General features: G+C 46.4%; 1 long non-coding RNA gene across 1 annotated transcript; it reads left to right on the top strand.

The window, feature by feature from the left end:
* The first annotated feature begins 15,928 nt into the window (after nt 1-15,928).
* Nucleotides 15,929-16,539, top strand: LOC135375166 (uncharacterized). Its single transcript, XR_010417175.1, has 3 exons — nt 15,929-15,948; nt 16,014-16,146; nt 16,316-16,539. It is a non-coding gene; the product is annotated as an uncharacterized LOC135375166 (long non-coding RNA).
* The last annotated feature ends 1,535 nt before the right edge of the window (nt 16,540-18,074 follow it).

Raw genomic sequence — 18,074 nt, 5'->3', positions numbered from 1 at the left:
ACCCTCATGTGTTTCCATACTGACTCCCTGAAGAATTCGAGGCTCGTTCGAGTAGACCGAATGTACAATCGTGTTTATGAAATAGCGCAAAAAAATTGGACATGGTTGCAAAATTTGAGACATACAAAAATAAAAGATTTGACTCAAATTGGCGGGCTAAAGTGTGCCTAACGAACCAACATTCAGTTCGCTTATAGAAACAAGGTATTCTGAGGCACGATAGGTCTATAAGTTGAGTGAATGTTGGCGTGGATATGTCGCGGTGACGTAGATGGTGTCGTCTAGACGAAAGAGGCTGGAGGCTGGAGGCTTGAAGGCTCGGCAGTGCAGAGAACCTACGGATACGCATGTAAGATGAGGGAAGTAGGACAACCATGCACGCACACGCATGACGCTGAACTATAAAACCGATCTATATATTCCGAAACTCCGAGTGGCTGAACACACCGTTTGTATAGACTGCCGGTTTCGTTTCTTCTTTCTCGCTCTCTCCTTTTCCTTTTTATTTTCTTTTTTTTTGGGGGGGGGGGGAGGGGCGTATTAATACCTGAAGACAATTTATGATACAGCTATAAGATTGTAAATTGCGGTAATAATAATAATGCGGTAGCAATTGTAAAAGGCGGTCACTTGTTCCGTTTGTATTATAACACATTACTCTGCTCTCTTTTGATCACAATAATGCTCGTTGCCTTGTCAATGTCATCTGCATTTTTTAGATACTGTAGATATGTCGTTCACCTCGAAACTGCAAAAAAAGTTAAGAAGTCACGACTTCTGTTGTTTGAGTTTCATTTGCGATTTTGTGGCGACTTTCTGTTCTATCTATCAAAGGCTACCAAAATAAGCACAATTTCAGACAACGGAAAAAAAAAAATAAGTATCGTGCTGCGTTCCTGTCTTTTATTATCCATACTTAATACAGCTAACGCTGTAGTGGCTCAAATCTATCCCTATTGCAGCCTAATGCCGCGTGCTTTTCGACAGCCGTACTCCTGGCTTTTCTTTTCGTCAGTGGAGAGGGTTCTAGCAGGTGTGCTGTCTCATCAGCGTATTTCTTCTGAAAATTTACTATCTTGATCCACCCGTCGTACATGCTCGCGCTTTCAGCAGACTGCTTGGGACTGTGTTGTTCGCTGTCGCGTCTTTTTTCATTCGATCATCTTTGTTTCTGTAGGTGTGAAGAAAAATTTATTGACTAGTTAATAAGCAACTGCGTGCACCACGTACAAGTCAGTTGTGTAGCATCGATTGCTAGTACGTATGAGTTGAATAAATATGAATGAAGCACGATGAACATTTGATTTACACATAAGAGTTAGTGACGTCTTCATGTTGGGAAAAAATTCGCATGGTTGCATATGCGATCACAATGTCCTCCTTTTAACGTTGAAGCCAAAATAATCGGGCGCACTTCAAACCACGTTACTCAAGCTGTGACGCAACATTTGCCTCAGCTTGCCGTCGTCTGGATCTTTGGACGTCGTTCCCGATTTCCGTTCTTAGCTCACCTCGCATCATAGAGTCCACATCTAACATGGCTGACACGCGCTGGTTGAGTTCGACACTTAAACCTGGCCTCTTTCCTGTTGGGTGCCACTTTCTTCCCAGTACGTGACGTCACGTTTCTGATATCTCCTAGCCTGTAGCGCAGAATTTTCTTCCAACTTTAACATATTTTAGCGCATCCCATGCTGCGTCCCATTTGTTTATTCGCCGGTGATGTAGGTTCTCTAAGACACAATTTATCTTTTCTAGTCCTTGGCTAGAAGGCCATCCTAGTCAGCGCTGCTGCATGTGGCTCATCGCGGCGTAATGCGAAAAAACATGTATATACGGGGTCACGCTCTACTGTCAGTACCTCTTGCATTTGTTTCCCAGACCTAGAAACATAGTTAGGACGTTTAACGTCTCCTGACGCAGATCTTTCCCTGCAGTATCTTGCTCAATTCTTTTACCACACCTCTGAAAAGACCACATAACTGTGCTAGTTCATCTCTGGTGTCCGAGGACAGGGCTGGGGTCGCAAGGCGTGGTAGACTCTGAAGAAGTAAATCGTCATTCTTCCCTGTTAATGATGTGAATTTAGCAACTTCCGTTTTGCTGTCAGTGAGCAGTCTGACGTTCGCACCACATCCCTTTATAATCTCTGCCAGCTTTCTCACGGACGTGTAATATATTCCTTGTATATTCCCATACAGATTACCGAATACCCCTGTGAAGGTCGTAGCTAATGGCCGAATGACGCGGCCGACACTGCAAGGACATTTCTGAGTGCATCCTCGGAAAAGGGTTACTGAACGGAGGGGAAACACGAGGGAAACGTGACCCGGGGGAAAAACAAGGAACCCCAGTGCAAAGTCCAGACGACGACGGCGCCATGGTTTAGCGCTGCCAAAGCTACGGGTCTCGCCGTGCAATCAGTCACGGTTTGCACGCCGTAGCGGACAGACAATCGGGACATTCCCCGTCCGCCCGCGGCCGAGCGCTAATCCCACTTCAGCCAAGGACGCCAGTCAGTGACAGGCAGCAGGAACAACATATCCGGGCCCGGGAACGACGAAAGGGACGACCAACTCGGACGAGCGTCAACATCGTCGGGGACTCCGGAGGATCAAGCACAATAAGGCTTCTTCTACTACCCCTTTAGCAATTATTCGTTCTATGGCAGTCTGAAGACATATAGGAAGGCCCTTCTGTTCGTACTCCCGTCGCAGACTCCCAGAATTCTCAGACGCAGAAAATAGGGGCACAAAAGCTCTTGCATACAGGAACAATGGCAAGAACGCGCGCTGAGCGAATAAGCTTTGGCAACGTCCTAGCATACTTCCTACTCAAGACAAGACCGCAGTGCTATCAGGTCCAGTAGATACCTTGATGAACAAGGAATGATTTCATTAGATGAAGTATGGAAGGGAAAAAAAGTAACTAAAACAATAAGTCGGTCGTTACTTTTGTGCACGGGTTTCGTTGATAGCTGCTGTAATAGCCCTCGCCTTTCTGTCTGTCGTGTGGTTAATGCAGAAGTCGTGATGAAGCGGGCAACTCAACAAGATACAGATAAATAATGATTCCGCGCTTGATGCCCCGGTACGAGTACATCATGAGCCGTGCAGTAGTGGCCGGTCTGCAACCGCTGTAAGAAAAAAAGAAAAGAAAAAAAAAACAAAGAAAGAGAGAGAAACTTCAGTACTCGAGTGGCATCGGCGAGTCCCGCAAAAGACGCTGATTATCGCTTTTATCTCTTATCGCTCTCAAAGCATGAACGCGGAAGGTGGACGGTTGTTTAGCTGTGAGACCTACTGACTCATGTATTTATTTCCCCTGTTGGCCATGGAGGCAATACAAAATGGAGGTTAGCATTTCGTAGCATAATGTTACCATAGCAGCATACAACCACATGAAAAAAATGTGCAGATACGTGGAGGTAAATAAACAAGTACATTAAACATTTTGGTCAACTGGAGCAAAGAATGACAACACGTACAAAGTGGAAATCGAAAAACGGCAATGCAGCGCAATGGTCATGCTTGCCAGACGCGTGAGCCTTCCTCCTTCATCTCCCCCTTTTCATCCCTTCCCCCAGCAAAGTGCCGCCAGTGTAGGCATGCAGATCGCTCCAATTTCCACGTCACCCCTCCGCCCGCAATGGTCGCATAAGCATTTCTTAAATTGTTTGGCATCGGTAACGGAAGCTCTTGAATTAACGATCCTCTTAGGTATTATTATGACAAATTTGTGAAACAAACACTCACAAGTTATTATTCGGCCAGTGGAAAGCAGACGCAGATGTACGGCAACATGAAAAACTCAGTGCGGCACCTCCCATTGTTCTCTATAGAACCCCGCTTCATTGTCCCTGATGTTTTGCACATGAAGATACGAATAGTCGAGCAGCTTCTTGAAAACCTGCTCTGGAAATGCAGGACGTAGACACTGCTAATAGAGTGCGCGATCCAAAAGGAAAAGACACGTCCGTGAGAAAACTGGTGGCCATTATAAAGGAAACTGGCGCGAACGTCAGACTGCTCACTGACAGCAAAACGGAAGTCGCTAAATTCACATCATTAACAGGAAAGGATGTCGATTTACTTCTTGATAATCTACCTTTCCTCAGACACCAGAGATGAACTGGTACACTTGTGGGATCTTTTTAGACGTGTGGTAAAAGAATTTGAGCAAGATACTGCAGGGAAAGATCTGCTTCAGGAGCAGGAGACGTTAAACGTCCTAACTATGTTTCTAGATCTGGGAAACAAATGCAAGGGGTACTGACAGTAGAGCGTGACCCCGTAGATACATGTTTTTTCGCATTACGCCGCGATGAGCCACATGCAGCAGCGCTGACTAGGATGGCTTTCTAGCCAAGGACTAAAAAAGAAAAATTGTGTCTTAGAGAACCTACATCATCGGCGAACAAACAACTGAGACACAGCATGGGATGGGCTAAAATATGTTAAAGGCTAGAAGAAAATTCATCTGCGCTACAGGCTAGGAGATATCAGAAACGTGACGTCATGTACTGGGAAGAAGATGGCATCCAAGAGGAAAGAGGCCTCGTATAAGTGTCGAACTCAACCAGCGCGTATCACGCATGTTAGATGTGGACTCTATGACGCGAGGTGAGCTAAGAACGGAAATCGGGAACGACGTCCAAAGATCCAGACGACGGCAAGCTGAGGCAAATGTTGCGTCACAGCTTGAGCAACGTGGTTTGGAGTGCCCCCGATTATTTTGGCTTCAACGTTAAAAGGAGGACATTGTGATCGCATATGCAGCCATGCGAAGTTTTTCCCAACATGAAGACGTCACTAACTCTTATGTGTAAATCAAATGTTCATCGTGCTTCATTCTTATTTATTCAACTCATACGTATTAGCAATCGATGCTACACAACTGACTTTTACGTGGTGCACGCAGTTGCTTATCAACCGGTCAATAAACTTTTCTTCACACCTACAGAAACAAAGATGATCGAATGAAAAAAGACGCGATAGCGAACAACACAGTCCCAAGCAGTCTGCTGAAAGCGCGAGCATGTACGTCTGGATCAAGATTGTAAATCTTCAGAAGAACTACGCTGATAAGACAGCACACCTGCTAGAACCCTCTCCACTGACGAAAAGAAAAGCCAGGAGTACGGCTGTCGACAAGCACGCGGCATTAGGCTGCAGTAGGGATAGATTTGAGCCACTACGGCTTTAGCTGTATTAAGTATGGAAAATAAAAGACAGGAAAGCAGAACGATATATTTTCTTTACTTTTCTATTTTTTTTCGTTGTCTGAAATTGTGCTTATTTTGAGAGATTTTGAGAGATGACGACAACAAAGTCGCCACAAAATCGCAAATGAAACTCAAACAGCAGAAAGTCGTGATTTCTTAACTTTTTTTGTAGTTTCGAGGTGAACGACATATCTACAGTGTCTAAAAAATGCAGATGACATTGACAAGGCAACGAGCATTATGTCCGCATGCAGCATGTGGTCGAAAGAGAGCAGAGTAATGTGTTGTAATACAAACCGACCACGTGACCGCCTTTGCGTTTTCCTCGCTAGAGAGGCTCCTGCGAGGAAGCCTGACATCCTATAGCTGTATCATAAATTGTCTTCAGGTATTAATAAGCCCCCCCCCCCCCAAAGAAAGAAAAAAGAAAAGAAAAAGCAAAAGGAGAGAGCGAGAAAGAAGAAACGAAACCGGCAGTCTATACAAACGGTGTGTTCAGCCAATCGGAGTTTCGGAATATACAGATCGGTTTTATAGTTCAGCGTCATGCGTGTGCGTGCATGGTTGTCCTACTTCCCTCATCTTACATGCGTATCCGTAGGTTCTCTGCACTGCCGAGCCTTCAGCCTTCAGCATTTTTTTCGTCTAGACGACACCATCTACGCCACCGTGACATATCCACGCCAACATTCACTCAACTTATAGATCTATCGTGCCTCAAAATACCTTGTTTCTACAATCAAACTGAATGTTGGTTCGTTAGGGACACTTTAGCCCGCCAATTTCAGTCAAATCTTTTATTTGTGTATGTCTCAAATTTTGCCACCATGTCATTTTTTTCGTTTCCTTTTTTTTGTGTGTGCGCTATTTCATAAATACGATTGTACATTCGGTCTACTCGAACGAGCCTCGAATTCTTCTGGGAGTCAGTATGGAAACACATGAGGATATACAGGTTGTCCTTTGTTAGGTGCCACAGTTGTTATTAAAAATTTATGAGAGCCCCGGACGTGCCGTTTCGGCGGCTAACATACCTGGCCTCTCGGATATCTTTCCTAGCCGGTCTCATCAGTGTTCGATGGCTAACTAGAATGGTATACTTAATTAGCTTCACTAATTTTCAAAGATAAGAGATTGACCGAATGACAGCATCAAATCCCTTGAGTCATTGTACATTCTCTATGACCGACGCATTGGTGTCTATAATTATGAACCTATCCTCGATAAACTTGGTTTGACAACCCTAGCACATCGTAGGACCTCAGATATCACATTTTCCTGTGCAAAGTAGTACATGTCGTCTTAAGCTGTCGTTGGTCCATTTTCTGCTGTTGATTTTAGTTCTTTCTTGTGTTTTCATCCTTCCTTCATCATCTTCACATAATGTTCCACGTGCAGTAGGATAGGGTGCGCACCTCCGCGGTGAAACACCCCATCTCATCATCGTCATTATTATTGTACCTTTATTTTATGCATAATGTAAAAAACCCCGAGACTATGGAACACGAAGGGACAGACACAAACACGAAGTCTTGTTTGAGTTTTGAGTTGAAGTTGTTTTGAGTTGAAGTTGTTTTGAGTTGAAGTTGTTTTGAGTTGAAGTTTGAGACTTCGTGTTTGTGTCTGTCCCTTCGTGTTCCCTAGTCTCGGAGTTTTTTACATTATGCATCATCTTCACCAGCTCGCTTGCTTCCTAGCCATTTTTTCATTACCTTTATTTTATGTTTTGTTTGATTGCTCACAGTTTAGCAGATACCGACAGACTTCGTAACAGCCATAATGTACACACGTTTGCTCAACGATGTTAGTTCTCTTAACAGCTGTCAAGTTTTTAGCTTTTTATATCCTATACCATTACCTCGTGAAGTAACACACAAATCTTTGCTCCTGGTATTGTTATTTTTGTTTATCTTCTTTATCCGTTGTCGTCTCTTCTGCGGCGAGCCATTTCCCGAACCTGTGGTTACGCGTGGCCTTGAACGTAGGCTTCGCCGCTACGCGTCCGTGCGGCGATTGAAGGCTCCTTTACATGTTCAAAATTTGGAACCCGAATGGAACCTTGAAGATGCCACTATTTATGCCCCAAAAAATGCTCAAAAGTTTCGTCTTGGCAGAGGCAACATCCCATTAGAGAACGAATGCAAAGCGCTGCCAGCAGAATATGTAGCACGCGCTTTTCGTTCCAAAATACACAGGCTCTATGGGAGCCCTTTTAGGTGAAGCCTGCTTTACGTTTTGTCCCTAATTCTTGGGCATGCGTTATCAAAACTTATATCTGCGAGGTCACACGGTGTTTCCCAATAGGATACTACTGAGTAACGCGCCAGCTTCGCGTGTTATCGATGTCCTTCGAAGTCGTGACAAAATAAATATGGTAAAATAAATTTGATTTGATTTGATTTGGGTTTTTCTGGCGCATTAGCTACTAAGGCCATAGGGTAAAATAAATGTGAAGGATATATGATAACTATATGATATAAATCATGATGATGATGATGATTCGAGTTTTCTTTGTTCATAAGTAGCGAAGGCCATAATGCGCCAAGACAATGGTAAGGAAAGTACTAGTTAAAAGTTATAAATCATGAATGAATACAATATGATCTCGTATTATAAGTCAACCTGTTTCCAGGGCCCAGTCATCAGTGAACATTGCGCACTTAAGATTACGCATTTAGCGCTTCCCTCATACAATCATACATTTCGCTTCGAGCGTCATGCTGCATGAACAGGAACTTCTTGCATAAAACCCCGAGGCTAGGGAACACGAAGGGAGAGACTTCGTATCGTTGTTGTTGTTGTTGTTGTTGATGATGATGATGATGATTCAGGTTTTTATCGCGCACGGACAACTAAGGTCAACTTCGTGTTGTGCCTGTACCCTCGTGTTCCCTATATAGTATCGGGGTTTTACATTATGCATCAATTTCAGCAGCTCGCTTGCTTCTTAGCCATCTCTTCATTGTCAAGAACTTCATGACAGTCCGAAGTGCAAGCTTTGAAAATGCCATGCTTGTAGTGGTACATGGTCCCGTTGATAGCCCGAGCAAGGATTTCTACTTATTTATTTATTTCTTAATTTATTTCTTATTACTTTCTTTCCGGAATAGCAAGCCGACGTCCCGTTTGGCTGACCTTTTCCCCGTTTTTTTTTTCCTGTTCGTCTATCCCCCCCCCCCCCCCCAAGCAACAAGAACATATCAAAAGGAGGCTCATTGTACTGTCCATAGGACTGTTGCAGCGAAGCTCATACACAGTGCAATTTCGGTCCCAACCGGCTACGTGTCCAAACAGTAAGCAGTTTCATCTGTGGGTTCTGCGCGGTGTTTCAAGCAGTGTGGCACCAAGGAAGACGTGTAACCTGTAAGAAGCCCACACAAAAAGCGGTACATCTTGCCAAGTGCAGACAACTCAGTGACGTACTGCGCATTTAGCAGACGACACTTAGCAGACGGCACCGTCAGCGTGTTTTCCTGTCGTCTGCTACGGAATATCTTACGGCTGTGTAGCTGGCTATTCCCCACGGTTAGCAGTGTACGTGAAGACACGATGTTGAGCGCTCGTGCTCACGTCACAGCAGAAGGCTATGAGGCTTTTCGCATCTTCCGCTTCTGGGGGAATGTCGCTCGGGTGAACACACTCTTTGCGGACGTATATGTATACGTTGGGGATATGTTGAGAGCGTGTGTATATGTATACATTCAAAACTGACTTTGGATTCGGCTACTGGGTGGCAAAAGAGCCACCCAACTAGAAAAATCTGACCATCTGTACACGGTTCGGACCCTATTCTTCTACATCTACAGAGACCCACTGGCCAGTAGATGTTACACACTCAAAGGCGGCGGAGGGTCCCCAAATATAACCACTTTCCAAGCAAACTGCTTCGCGCAAGCTCTCGACTGAATAAGCAACGTGAAAACTAAAGCCAACTTATGGTAACGCGACTAAACTTTTACTGCTGACCTGCCTGGCATAATAAACAAAACCTGCTTTTCAACAATGCCATACAATCGTGTGACGTTTTGTTAACCATTTCCTCCTCCTTCTTCTTCTTCTTCAACCCCGTGAGCAAACTGTAGACGCGTTTTCTTCTTCAACCAGAGTAGCCAGCGACTTCGGTAATGACTTTGGAGCCTTTGTCATCACGTGACTCCAGCGTAGCCACCTTTGACCGGAATTTTCGAAAGGCTATATTTACTCCGCGTTCTAAATGGCAGACTGATGATGATGATGATGATGATTAGAGTTTTCATGGTGCAGCAGCGACAAAGGCTCCAAATGGTAAACTGGCCTAACGGGCGAGACGATGTGGACACGGTGGCATTCTCAAGCTTCCTTCTACTGGAAATCGTACTCGGATCGTACTCGCTCACTGTGTCTGTGTTGGAGGAATCTTTAGACGATATTTATCTTTACACACGAAACGGAAGGGTAAGCAGATCGGTGTAGCAGTTATGTTACAGTCTTACTTAACTATTTGCGATTTTGCAGAGAACGCATACAAAATTTTCGAATATGATGAAGAAAGCATTCCGGATACGTCATCGGATACCTTTAAATCGTACATCCCGTTGCTGCCGAACATTATTGGAGGTTTGTCCACTATCCTGGGACACCTATTGGGGGAAGGCAAGGTTGGTTGTGGCCGTGCGCAGGTTCCTTTCTCAATACCCACACATGTAACATGCATTATCGTAGAAAATGACGCAGTCGCCTTTTCGTGGAAAGGTGCAAGGCGTCCCTGTACCCATAGTAACTGGCTGTCCTTCGCCGGAAAGCTTCCCGTTCGGCGTCGCGCTGCCTGTATTGATCTTTGGTAAGCGCTTTTTTAAAAAAATGACATTACAAACGCCGCATACTCCGGAGACAAGTATGGACGCGTTAAGTAGCAGATCCACAGCGCCGGCAGCGCGCCCCTTTTTACTAAACGACGTCACATGTTTTCTGGAGCCTCGCGCTCTCTATGAATTCTCACGAGAGTTGCGTAATTAAAATTCCGGAATTGGAATGATTCCGGAGTGATGCCCTGTTTTTAGCGCACTGGAACGGAATGGGAATGAAGTTAAGTCACCAGCTGTCGTCGGGAATGGATTGGATTGGATTGGAAAAAGAAAGAAAAATATGAAGAGGTTAGTCCCGACCCAGTCAGAACTGGCTGCTCCAAAACGCGTTTGTGGGTGAAAAAAAATAAGGGAAAAGCTTAGCTACGAAAAATACAAGAACAAACAAACAAACAAACAAACAAGCAGGAAACAGGAAACAGGAAAGGGGTAGAGTGAGTGTAGCGGGATAAAGCATAAAGGAAAACGGGGGAAAAGGAAAGGGGGAGACGTTCGACGCGGAGAAACACTCACTGCACAATGTCAGATATAGTGCGAACACAATGTCACCGAAGTTTTCACAGAGTGCCAAGCAAGTCCGAGGCCGTAAGGAAGTCCACAAGAGCGCGCAATGCCGGCACCTGGTGTTGGGCAGGCCAGCAGCCTAGAACCTTCCCAACGGAGAAAGGGCGATTGTCGAGGCGGGCTAGTGCCGCCTCAAGGGAAAGACGAGGCTCTCTGTATCGAGGGCAGGCTTCTATAACATGCTCTGTGTCCTCCAATACCCCGCACTCGGAACAGTTCGGTGTGGAAACCTTCCCAAGTTGAAAGAGGAGGCGGCCGGTATATGGCACATTGAGACGTAGCCGGTGAATGATGGAGGTAACGGCCCAGGGGAGCGCTGGGGGCATTAAAAACTGCAGGTCTGGATCCACTTTGTGCAGCAGTGAGTTAACTGGGACGCATCGACGCCAGTGTTCCCCGCTCAGACGTTTCACTACTGCGTTTATCGTGCTCTTTGCATCCCCTCTTGTGAAGTCGACGGGGTGCGTGCGAACGCCACGCGCCAGATGGGCACGTCTGGCAGCTGCATCCGCAGCCTCATTTCCGAGGACACCGCAATGGCCAGGGACCCACTGCAACTGGATGTCATGTCCCCGTGCTACGGCAGAAGTGTACATTTCAAGGGCGTTATGCACCATTGGAGACAAACATCCCGATCCTGTAGAGTACAGAAGGACTTGTAAGGCGGCTTTGGAGTCGGTGTAGATGGACCACTGAGCTGGTGATGGAGAGGTTGCAATAAAGCGCGCGCCATACAAATCGCGTGCGGTTCCGCCGCCGCAGCCGACGTGCGGTGTGAGAGTCTTGCACATCCTTCAGCTAACAACTGCGGGATCACATAGGCGCAAGCAGAACCGGAACGCGTCGTTGATGCGGCGGTGAAAACCTGAATCTTCCCTCTATCGCTGTCAACCACGGCCAAGGTGAGCTGCCGTAGAACAACCGCCGACGCAGCTTTCTTCGAGGACACTCCAGGTACCTCGGCACGGACAGGGGGTGTGGGCAGGGCCCATAGTGGGTCAGGGTGCTTCGGCAGAGATTTGTGCTTGGGGATGATGCTTCGGTGGGCAAGAACGGCTTGGCTGTACCCAGACGCTAGACGGTCCGTGTTATGTTTAGCATTCACACGGTGCGGAACGTCGGGAGTGGCGTACTGTGCGTCTAGCAGACGACACTTAGCAGACGACACCTTCAGCGTGTTTTCCTGTCGTCTGCTACGGAATATATTGCGGCTGTGTAGCAGGATATTCCCCACGGTTAGCAGTGTACGTGAAGACACGACTTTCAGCGCTCTCGTTCACGTGACAGCAGAAAGCTATGACGCTTTTCGCATCTTCCAGTTCTGGGGGAATGTCGCTCGTGTTAATACACGGTTTGGGGATGTATATCTATACGTTTGGGATATGTTGAGAGCGTGTGTATATGTATACATTCAAAACTGACTTTGGATTCGGCTACTGGGTGGCAAAATTGCCACCCAACTAGAAAAATCAACCATCTTCATCTGCAACGCTCGGACGCTATACCTCTCCATCTACAGAGACCCACTGGCCAGTAGAGGTTACACAAGCAAACGCGACGGTGGGTCCCCAAATATAACCACATTCCGAGCAAACTGCTTCGCGGAAGCTCTCGACTGAGCAAGCAACGTGAAAACTAAAGCCAATTTATGGTAACGCGACTAAACTTTTACTGCTGACCTGCCTGGCATAATAAACAAAACCTGCTTTTCAAGAATGCCATACAATCGTGTGACGTTTCGTTAACTATTTCCTCCTCCTTCTTCTTCTTCTTCAACCCCGTGAGCAAACTGTAGACGCGTTTTCTTCTTCAACCAGAGTAGCCAGCGACTTCGGTAATGACTTTGGAGCCTTTGTCATCACGTGACTCCAGAGTAGCCACCTTTGACCGGAATTTTCGAAAGGCTATATTTACTCTGCGTTCCAAATGGCAGACTGATGATGATGATGATGATGATTAGAGTTTTCATGGCGCAGCAGCGACAAAGGCTCCAAATGGTAAACTGGCCTAACGGGCGAGACGATGTGGACATGGTGGGATTCTCAAGCTTCCTTCTCCTGGAAATCGTACTCGGATCGTACTCGCTCATTGTGTCTGTGTTGGAGGAATCTTTAGACGACGACACCCACGAAACGGAAGGGCGAGCAGATCGGTGTGGCAGTTCTGTTACAGTCTTACTTAAATATTTGCGATTTCGCGGAGAACGCATACAAAATTTGCGAATATGATGAAGAAAGTATTCGGGATATGTCATCGGATACCTTTAGATCGCACTTCCCGTTGCTGCCGAACACTATTGGAGGTTTGTCCACGATCCTGGGACCCCTATTGGGGGAAGGCGAGGTTGGTTGTGGCCGTGCGCAGGTTCCTTTCTCAATACCCACACATGCAACATGTATTATCGTAGAAAATGACGTAGTCGGCTTCTCGTGGAAAGGTGCGAGGCGTCCCTGTTCCCATGGTAACTGCCTGTCCTTCGCAGGAAAGCTTCCCGTTCGGTGTCGCGCTGTCTGTATCGATCTTTGGTAAGTGCTTCTTTAGAAAATATGACAAACGCAGCATGGTCCGGTGACAAGTATGGACGCGTTAAGTAGCAGATCCACAGCGCCGGCAGCGCGCCCCTTTCTCCTAAACGATGTCACTCGTTTTCCGGAGCGTTGCGCTCTCAATGAATAGCACGGTTCACACTAGTGCATTCTGCTGCGTGCGGATGCGTGCGGGAGCTGGTTACCGTGGCAACAGGCACGTGCGCGACCTCCCTCAGCAGAACGCAAGGAGTTTACCCGAGCTCCACCTTTTCCGACGCACGCAGCAGCCCGCAAGCGGAGAACGAATCGCGAGGCCGCCTTCCGAGCGTGCGCAGTAGGTTTCTCTCTGCGAGGCTGTTTACAACATGGCGGCCATCAAAGTGGAAATCCCGCTTGGCGCTCATTGGCTTAAGCATGGTTCACACTAGTGCGTTCTGCTGCGTGCGGGCGCCTGCGTGCGTATGTATGTGTTGTAAGCAATCCGTTCCGCTGTTCACATACCTGCGTCCGAATGCGTGCGTCACCAAGCCGTAAGCCAATGAGCGTCTAGCGGGATTTCCCCTCCGGTGGCCGCCATGTTGAAAACAGTCTCGCAGAGAGAAACGTACTGCGCACGCTCGGAAGGCGGCCTCGCAATTCGTTCTTCGTTAGCGGGCTGCTGCGTGCATCGGAAAAAGTTGAGCTCGGGCGAGCTCCTTGCGTTCTGCTGCGGGAGGTCGCGCACGTATCTGTTGCCACGGTAACCAGCACCCGCACGCAGCAGAACGCACTAGTGCGAACCATGCATAATGCGTTCTGCTGCGTGCGGATGCGTGCGGGAGCTGGTTACCGCGGCAACAGGCACGTGCGCGACCTCCCTCAGCAGAACGCAAGGAGTTTACCCGAGCTCCACCTTTTCCGACGCACGCAGCAGCCCGCAAGCGGAGAACGAATCGCGAGGCCGCCTTCCGAGCGTGCGCAGTAGGTTTCTCGCTGCGAGGCTGTTTACAACATGGCGGCCACCAAAGTGGAAATCGCGCTTGGCGCTCATTGGCTTAAAGGTCAGCTCCGGAGGAAACTTACTGCCACGGATTACACCAAAAACTCGCAGGCACAAAGGTTGATGCCTACTGAATGTACTTCCAAAATAGTTTCGGCGAATACCCTGTATTTACTGCGAAATCTGTTTTTTGGTTTGCCGTCCGATCGTCCGCTTGAACAGCTGACGTCACGCTCAGCTTTCGCTTTGGCTCCTCTTGGCTTGTTTGCTGGCTCGCAGTTTCGCAATCGCCAGCAATCACAACTCGTCAGGCTGAAAGCGAAATCGAGAGTCGTGTACGTGTGGGCACCTTTCTCCGCGTCTTAATTTGATCATCTTTTTACTCCGGCTAGTCAGTACACACAACCTCATCTAAGTTGTCACTTTGTGAGAGATGCAGCGTGAGTGAATTGTGAGAATGCCGTGCTTCTCGCAGTACGAGCAGGTACGCTACTAAGAAAGATGTTTCGTGCCAGGTTCCCAGTTGATATTGTGCGTGATTGAGTGGTACGAAACCAGTAGTTGAGTGCTCTGAACTTATCAAGGCAACTGTCGTGTGTGCACGAAGCATTTTGCATCAGAATGTTACGAGGTCGTTCACTTGACGGCCGATTTGGACTGTAAAAGTCGCTGGAAAGGGATGCGGCACCTGCCTCGTTCGACGACAACAAAGAGGAGAGGATAGCAACAAAGGACCAAAGTTGCGGGTAAGTGTCCGCACGAACTTGCACTATGGCTTGCACACAATGTAAACATGTGAATGACAAATATGGGACTGCTAAATCCTATAATCCGCGGTTGTATGTAAAACTACGCAGTTTCTCAGAGAAGCTGGTTGAGAAATTACATGAGTTTGGAGAAGTCTGAGCTTGGGCACAGGGAAGACAAAACAGTCACAGCAGCTGAAATCAGCAACAACTTAGGAGTTCCTGTTTTGAGACACTCTGTGTCTGTCTGGACTTCTGTGATCACATTCAGCCATTTCCCAACCATGGAACCACACCATATCCTGCATACATGGTAGCATATTGTTGTTCCTCTTTAAAAGCCGGGCTGTGTCTGTGAGTGCCGTGTATTCATGTTGTAATGTAAAGTTATTACGTGCCAGAAATTCCATTCTGTCCTTCTATACTAATGAAGTTGATTCCAGCAACTGAGTACCTTGACCAGTAAGGGATGACGATCAGCATGCTCGTCACAGATTATCAGAAATAGGTGAAGTCATGAGAAAGGCTCATCTACCTGTGAATCATCGTTTTGACACATGGCACATTGCAAGAGGGCCACATTTGCTTTGTAGCACACAGTTATAACACACATGTATGCTGTGCATTGGTTGACAACATATTTCCTATGAGAAGGGGTATAGCTGGGGGCAAGCTATGCTGTCAACATTGTTGATCACATTTTGTAGCTCTTAAATATGTAGATGCTTTTTTGCACTTTTTCTAACAATATTAGCCCTAACAGGTATCATTATAATTTCTGCTTCTCCTTTCTCAGGCCCCAGGAAAGAGGTACATACAGCAGCACTGGTGAAGCAACGTCTGGTGCTACAATAATGGTGCCACAGTATCGTGAACATGTACATGTGTGCACACATGGACAACCAATGATAATGGCAACCTGTTTCCGGTAAAATGGCTCATGATACTCTGGCATGTCATGGATATTTGGATCATAACGTTGCTTCACATATTCATGAGCATCAAAGTCACCATGCAAGATGTGCAGATCAAAACATTGGGAAGCTGCTTTGGCCCCACGAAGGTGATTTACAGTATTTCAAGCTAGCAGCGATTACTAAGCAACTGTCCTGCATTCCTCACTTACAGGAACTGGAACATTCGAAGTGTTGTAGGGGATAGTGGGTGTACTTCCCCTTCTGAAGGACATCCCGCCATTGTGTGCACTAAAAGTTTCCTTGTCTCAGTGCTGTTACTCGGTCATGTATCAAAGTATGTCATGGTGAGTAGGTCATGTATCACTTCCACCTTATCTGTGTGCCACATATTGTATCTACACAAAAGGAATGTGTGTGAGAAAACTACTGAAACAGAGAATTGCATTGCTTCTTTACTGCACAAGCCTGTTCTGTCTGTTTTAGGAATTCTAATAATGCTAATTTTCATGTCAGGTTATGTCCAGGGGCTTTCTGGTGCTCTGCTCGATCTCTGTGGACGATAGCTGTTCATGAGCCCCCGAACAGAAGGAAGAGACTACACAAGGGGGGCTCACCGCAAGAGTTACAGTGAATGAGTAAACGCTAACAACTCTGCAAGGCATTAAATGCAAGTCGACAGCAGAAGGGCTTCGGCGAACATGTACAAACAGTCACATACCTAGGAGTTTTAGTTTTTGGCATTTCATTCGCCATTAATCGGTGGCTTCTGTAGAAGCGTAGGGGATGGGGAAACAAACACAAGATTTTGGAGCACACAGTAAATGGTACTCCATGTTCCTTAGTCATTTTTACTACATGAAGTGCCAGGGAAAAATCAAAGGGGTTGGGACGCTTTCATAGACGTGGTTTGTTACATCATGGGTGCGTCATGCATTGTGCTCCATAATGCTGATCAATCTGTTTTTTTTTTTTTTTTCATGTGTCATACTTCGTGAGATAAAAGCTCTCGAACAGATGCCTGACTAACGCACGAATGTCAAGGACCTCAGAAATACAGCCAATTCCACTGATAGCCCTGAGGTCTGTGACGTCAGAGCTGCTTGAGCTTTGCTATTCAAGGTGCCCATTTTCTACACTCTATTCCAACCTTGGTTTGACACACATTGGTACGAAGAAGCTTTTATGTTCATGTGGGATGGTGGTGTTGCAACCCCTTTCACTGGTTTGTGGGGAATGACCTGATTCTGCACCTAAGACTTACCACAGAACACCTGAACTGACACCTGTGTTCTGTCCATCTTGCAGTGTGCTTGTTTACCTGTTGCGAGGGATTATGGGGGGAGTCAGATAGTTTTATGATCTCTGTGTATTCAATAAAATTATGGTATATTCAGTGTTACGTGTAAAATTACAGTATCTGTGGAATGTGTGGAGGTGTGCATTGATTCAAGAAGTAAATCGGCTCCTGAAACCAGCATGCAGATCCAGATGTAATACTGGTGTCTTTCACATATGGAAGCAACTCATCTTCATTTCTTTTCTCTTTTTTTTTCTTTCTTTTTTTGTGGTTGATTAATGTGATGACTCATGGCTGCACTGCACTAGTAAACCAGCCGAAATAAGGTGCAAGATATCCCTGATAATTACACTTGCATGGTGTCCTTGTACTGTGCAGTGTATTTTTGTGTTCGTTTATTTTTTCCTTCCTTTCTTTTTCTGTTCAGCTCTCATAAGCCACGTATGCCCTCATGTAAGTATCTTGCTCTTGTATCTGGTGGTTGCTCTCTCGACAGTGTAAAATTTCGGCAAATACGTTCATCGCGAATCTACACTAAGGTTGTCATTCAAGCCTAATTCTTACGTACGTAGTACCTGCAGTGTGTATACGATAACATGGCGTTGCCAAACACAACTCGTTCACCCGGTTATAATGCCAAGAAATGCGATTACTGCTCCTGTAACGTCAAACGCCTGGAACGTATTCGAGAGTGAGAAAGATATGCGCAAGTGATGCAGCAGTGGTGAGCCGTAACTATAAGAGAGTGAAGTCTTCAATTAAGCGATGAATTGACTTACTTTATCAAAGACACCTACAATGCGAATAAAAATATCTTTCGTATGTAGGCGTAGCACAGTTCCGTTGACAATATACGTGACGTTCATTGCGTTCTTAGCCAGTCTGCCGCTGGCCGGAACGCGACAGCATAGTTGCACGAATCCTAACTGCACAAGTGGTATCAACAGCGTGTTTTAGCATTGGCAGATCATCCCA

This window comes from Ornithodoros turicata, unplaced genomic scaffold, assembly GCF_037126465.1.
Source record: "Ornithodoros turicata isolate Travis unplaced genomic scaffold, ASM3712646v1 ctg00000838.1, whole genome shotgun sequence".
Taxonomy (NCBI): domain Eukaryota; kingdom Metazoa; phylum Arthropoda; class Arachnida; order Ixodida; family Argasidae; genus Ornithodoros; species Ornithodoros turicata.
Note: the sequence above shows the minus strand (reverse complement) of the source record. Positions and strands in the feature narration are given on the sequence as shown.